The following is a 6469-nucleotide window of genomic DNA, read 5'->3' as shown; positions in this document are numbered from 1 at the left end:
AACCGACTCCAGACCGATCAAAGCTATTACGTTTATGATGTCCAATGGCAAACCAATCACTTGGTTAGGAATCGGTTCGGAACTAGGTCTGTTCGACATGATGATAGAGGGTAATGTATCCTGAATTAACTTGTACGAGTGTAATGCTGCGCACACTCGTTAATACAGTTCTTGATTCTATCTTTTTTTCTTTCCCTTTTTCTTTATTTACCTGTCTCTTTCTTTCTTCATTCTTGATTATGGAAAGTCACAACAGAGGCCCCGTGTGCATGATGTGTCATCAATAAATCTTGAAAATTACATTTGTCAGGATGAAAGTATATGATGATTTTGGATTTACTGATAATGTAAATCATTGTAATGATATACCACATTACAAGTCTCGGGATATAACCTCATGAATAGATTCATAGCACGCGGGAAATATGAGATAAGAAAATCAATTAAGAATAAGCTGTTCGAAATGGAATTTCAAGACTTATGAATACCAATCTATAATTACGCCATCTTTTTATCTTTTTTGTAAATGTCTGCAAAATACTTCATTCCGAGACCTACGTTTCATGAGAGTTGGGTAAAGTGTTATTTCAGGCTGGAAAATGCGTCATGCGGATGACAATAAAGAAAGAATGCAAAATATAGGAGCATGAGGGTCAGGGGAGAATAGGATCATGCTTAAGTTGTGGAGTAGTGGTTTTAATTACTATAGAAGTGTTTCATGCGATAGGTCAAGCGGATGCTGGAATTAGCCATGCATGGGCATAACAATCATTAGAATGAATGTGAAGTAATACTTAAAAAGGTGTATGATTTCTAGGTTACAAGAAATGCGTGTGTGTGGGGGCGGTTGTCAATTGTCGTTGTATTTGATTTTGTTCTACCAAGATTGACGAGAAGGCCTTGCAATCAAAACCGATTCGCAACGCTATCGGATCGGGTCAAGATTAATAATCACTGAATCCAATATCTTATCAGTGTTATTATTGTCATAACTGACACCCAATGTTATAACAGAGTGCAATAAACCTGTATTAATACGCCCAGTTAGGAAAATAACAATTGGTCACTGTATACAGGTGTCCTTTATAATAAGTTATATAAAACACTTTCCTTCTTTGAAAAAAATACTTATTCTGTTGGCCACTAAATACAGTTGTTCACTGGTGGCAGGTTTGAATGTGCATGTATATCCCTTTTCTGTGCATCGGAAAGTGCTGAAATTTAAATTGTTTTTGTAAAATAAATAATATCCATCCTAAATATCGACGGCGACGTGTATTGTATGATATTCTAGATACTTGTTTCACCTTCTTCACTGTAATGATGTTTATTCTCTTCGTTGACATCATATTTGTGACTCCTCTTGGCGTCCACGGCGTATAGTTCAAATGAATATATTCATGAAATGTCAGACAACTAGATCTATCTTAAGGAGAAAAAACAACACTTCATGTCGGTATATATTCCGAACCTCTGCCACACGAAAGAAGATTCTGGAACGTCTTGCATTAAAACAGGTATCACAAGTTCGCTATCAAAAACAATTGCAAAAATGATGAGTAACGTTATAAAAGAAAGATATAATTTTGTATTTCCGATTTGTTTTTCCTCTTTCTTAGCAAAGTGGATAACACACACAATACCTACGAACTTTGTGCAAATAACATTGTATTACAAGGGTATTGTCATTTAAAAAAAATAGAACGAGATACTCTGAGATAGTTTAAATGTAATGGATCGAATGATATCTCTCTTTTAATCATTTTGCACTCAAGCTCAATGAATCAATTAACACTTTGAGCATCATTGAAGGGGAAATTCGGACTAAACGCATTAAACTCTATTAACATTAATTTAAAAAATGTAAATTGGCAGTAAATTATCATTCTAGATTGAATCACAGTGAAATGATGGGATACCTTTATGTTCTGTACAATCACTGCAACCTAATAATGAAGTAAACATGAATACAATTGGGTTACAAGTTGTATTTAACGTGTTTATAACCCGACCGGGGAGGGGGTGGCGGGGATGGACAATGTTACACAATTAAGCTTGGTTTCTTAACATTTTTGTCTTTCCTCACATTCTTCCTAAATCTTGTATCAGATTAGCTTTGTTCATATTTGTGTACGAATTATTTGCATATTCTCTGTTTAATTATGTCATTATTTCACCACGAAGCTATACACCATTTTCGCTGTTATAACTCTGTAAGTTTAAGCATGATAACTAAAACATCCTAAATCTGATCATTCCCGATGACTCCATTTCGATTTATTATATCATATATTGCCACTCTCTTTTTATTTTTATTAATAGTGTTCGGCACAGCCGTGGTCACTCTACCCGTGGTGCATATAGGTTTCCACCATTTTATTTATCTAAGAGAAGTGTTATTTTTCGTTATCATTTTGATTCTTAGTGAAAGTTACACTCTAAATTCCAAGGATTTACAATATATCCAAATCGGCTGTGGATAGTGACCTGCCGAATGTTGGATTTATTTAAATCTTTGGGATTAACTTTCAAATCTCAACAGATTTCAAAACCTTTAAATTTATATTTCAATCTACAAGGTTTCAAACTAAATCTAATATTCGGCTGGTCACTATATTCTCAGCCGATCTGGATTTATTTTAAATCCTGGGAATTAAGAGTGTAGATTTCTCCGAAATACGCATTCATCTCTATACCGGGTTCCATTATTCTGAGTTACTATAATTTTACATTATATATATTCGACATTATACCAGGGATAAAACTACAAATAATTCCTACATATTGTGCTAATCAATCAATATCAACATGATATAGTGCTGGGATATATAGAATTCACGTGAGCGACCTTCAAAATGCACTGAATCAAACAGCCATTAGGAAAACGGAAAAGCAACAGCATATAGGTTTCACAAACTGGCTATATCTATTATCAAAATGCAAAAAAACACCCACTCGAAAAAAATATCAACTCAATATTTTTTGGTTTACCTCGAATTTCATTGAGCTCTATGCCGCTCCATTTGGTAAAGTTAGCTGCATGAATGAAATAGAGGCGTTATTGAAATATTTCGGTTTTGTAGAAATAATGAAACAAAATACTATTCCAATATTTTATGGGAAATGTGGTGAGGTCTTATCCGATTGTAAATAAATCACTTGGGAACATGACATGAAACGATATTTAATATTATACAGAATATATTGACGGATCGATTTTTGTGCTTTTTTGAGATATATCAAAATTTAGGCTGAGCTATGCAATGAAAAATGGAAAATAAATGGAGATAAATTGATATTGGATTAAGCTATCTATACGTGTACAATCCAGTGAAAAAGAATATCAAAAGATTTAAAAAAAAAAAGACATCTGTAGAACATCCCTTAATACCAAGGGTTACCAAGACAACATCTTATCATGAGTCCATTTATACACTCTGAAATTTTTTGAGTAAAATCGTATACTCAATTTTGGGTAAAAATGAGACGTGCATGCATGTATACTGGGTATATACTGGGTAAAATATTTTGTAAAAAGCATGTTCCATGGGTAAACGCTAAGAATTTACACAATATTTTCGCGAAATCTAACCCAACGAGCATGCATGCACCATCTTTGCCCACTAAATGGATCTCACAATGCGGCCCATTTTATGAAGGGAAAAGCCAATTTGTTGTCTACTTTTATACAAAATGTAAAATACAAACGTTTTAATATGATTTCAATGCCCCTATAACCATGGCAACATTTATTGTATTCTATTCATAGGTTGTCAAATAGTGAAGAAAGTTATTTTATTCGTTAATTAATCTTTGAAAGTAAAACAAGAGTAAATAACATAATTATTTGATTAATTTGCAATTATGAATGAATAAAATACACAAACATAATAGACATGATTAAGATTTTCACGATATTCTTAAAATAAAGCTAAGTTTAACACAATGTATATGGGTTTTCGACCTCATTAAGATAAGACTCTATAAAAGTATTTTCAATTGATTGTCAGAAGGATAATTTGATGGTATTTTATGTTGTTGTTTTTTAATTTTTGCTGCATGTTGTTTTGCTTGTTTCAATGTTACGAAGTATGATGCATATTTTGTAACACTCTGCAATTTAATCTTGATATTATGGAATCGTTGACAAAGATCACAAAAAATGGTAAAAATACATATTTCAGTCAACCTTCTGTCGATATGGGAAAAGGGATGGTTCACATTCACTTGGTCTACATTCAGTAGGTCTACTTCTCAGATAGTCTAATACCATATGGGCTAAACTCATTTGGTCTTCTCTCAAGTATGTCGTTTGCTGTTTGGTCGACACTACACGTGGTATAATACACACTTATTCTCTATATAGTCTCATGTCCGATTGATTCAATTCCACTTTCGTCTGTTTTTTTCAATGTCAAATAAACATTTGGTTCATAAATAGCCAATTTAACAAAATAGACCGAGTGGTGTTAGACCAAATTGATATTAGGCGAATTAGTGTAGCCTAAATGGAAATGAGAAAAAAATCATGGGCTTAATCAGACTAAACAGTAGACGAACTGGTAGTTAGACGAATTACGATTAGACCAGGTGAGATAACACCAAAATGAAAGGTAGACAACGCGATTAGTGTATACCAATTGGCAATTTACCTGAGTGAGCATGTCTTATATACATGCATCACTTCTTAGAATGTTATTAAATAAGATTTATAGCGCACTTTTTTCTAGATTAGAATGCTCAAGGCTTTCCGAAGCAAATTAGGGAGAAAAAATACGTTACAGTTTATAAACGAATACATGAATAGATGTCTGTCAAAAAGCACTCGTATTATAAAGATGTGTCGTCAGTATGAGTTTGCCACCACTTATTTTTTTTGCTGCTCATTATGAAATATTCATATCATTCATAATAATATTCAGTTTCATCAGTCCAGTGTGAATTGCACATCGTTAATTAAATGGGGGGGGGGGGGGGTTCTGTCCTCAAAGCCACCCCCATGTAGAACCGCGACTGTCTGAGAAAATAGAATGCTGAACATGCTAAACAAGACAATTCCACAAAATATGTATCGATTTTGAGACGTAGCTGATTTTCTTCCTATTCCGTATCATCATACTGAGGTTTATTTCCAGTTCGTCTAATGTGCTAATTCGTCCAATCGCCAACTCGTCTACTACCATTTGGTAGATCATCAGTTAGTCTACTCACCACATGGTGTATTTTCATTTAGTCTAATGCCATTCCGTCTAATAACCAGTTGGTTCATTAGCCATTTAGTCCATATACCATTTGGTCTCATTTAACTAAAGTGTTAATTGTGCAAAATGGATGAAAAGAAAATGGGTAGTAGACCAACTGGTTATTAGACGAAATGGTAATAGACGAAATGGTGATTAGACGAAGTGATGATTGGACTAAATGCTTATTAGACCAAATGGTTGTTAGACGAAATGTTGATGGACGGAATGGCTTTAGACTAAATGAAGGTAGACCATATGGTGAGTGGACGAATTGGCAATTACCCATACTGATCGGTCTCAGGTTCACTATTTCACCTTCTCAGTATATAACCGCAGAGGTATCCCTATGGCCGCAGACGACATTTGGGTAATCGGTGTTGATATCTCACGTCACCGCAATTTAAAAGTGGAAGGTCGGAGGGGAGGATGAAGGGGTAGAAACCACGGGGTTCACTATGCGTTTCAGCTAACTAAAATCCTTTGAACACATTGGAATAAAGTGTTACACCAGCCCCCCCCCCCAACATGTCGAAATAAAAATGGTATATCAAATAATATTAAACGAAAGTTCATAGAAATAAAAATAGCATTCTTATTGTTGAAATATTTTCACATTATGTGATTTATTTTCAGGGATGAAAACTGTTTGCTGGTTGTTTCTCCAGAATGAATATTCACAGAAGCAAAAATGTTTTAGGGCTGTACTCCATTGTTATGATTAGTGTTTTTGCAAAACGCCCCTCTTATATTCTTTCCGATTTATTTTTCTGAGGCTGATTTATTCCAATATTAGTTGTGCTCTAGGTAATATTTCAACATACCCTTACACTAACCATTTTGTTGGTGTGTTTTTTCTTTATGACTTGCTTTCCTTGAGGCCACTGTACCTCCCTCCCCCTTACCAAACTACATGGACCTACAACTAAAATCGATTTCCCTGATTTTTTTTAAGAATCAGCTTCATAATTAAGATGACTCGATTTCTTCATTCTATCAAGGTCGTTGTGTCGCCATGTCTTCTAAATATTTATCAAACCCAATGTACACAAGCTAGAAAAGCATGAGCAGCAAGGAGATTATATGCATGGCATTCGCGATCAAGCCGTTAGTCGATGTTGAATCTGGGACCTGAGTGAGATACAAGTTAAAGGGGTGTCCGGGCTGAAAATGTGTATATCTAAAAAAAATAGAGTAAAATTCACAAAGCAAAATACTGAAAATTTAAT

Source organism: Lytechinus variegatus, chromosome 3 (assembly GCF_018143015.1).
Source record: "Lytechinus variegatus isolate NC3 chromosome 3, Lvar_3.0, whole genome shotgun sequence".
NCBI classification, from domain to species: Eukaryota; Metazoa; Echinodermata; class Echinoidea; order Temnopleuroida; family Toxopneustidae; genus Lytechinus; species Lytechinus variegatus.
Note: the sequence above shows the minus strand (reverse complement) of the source record.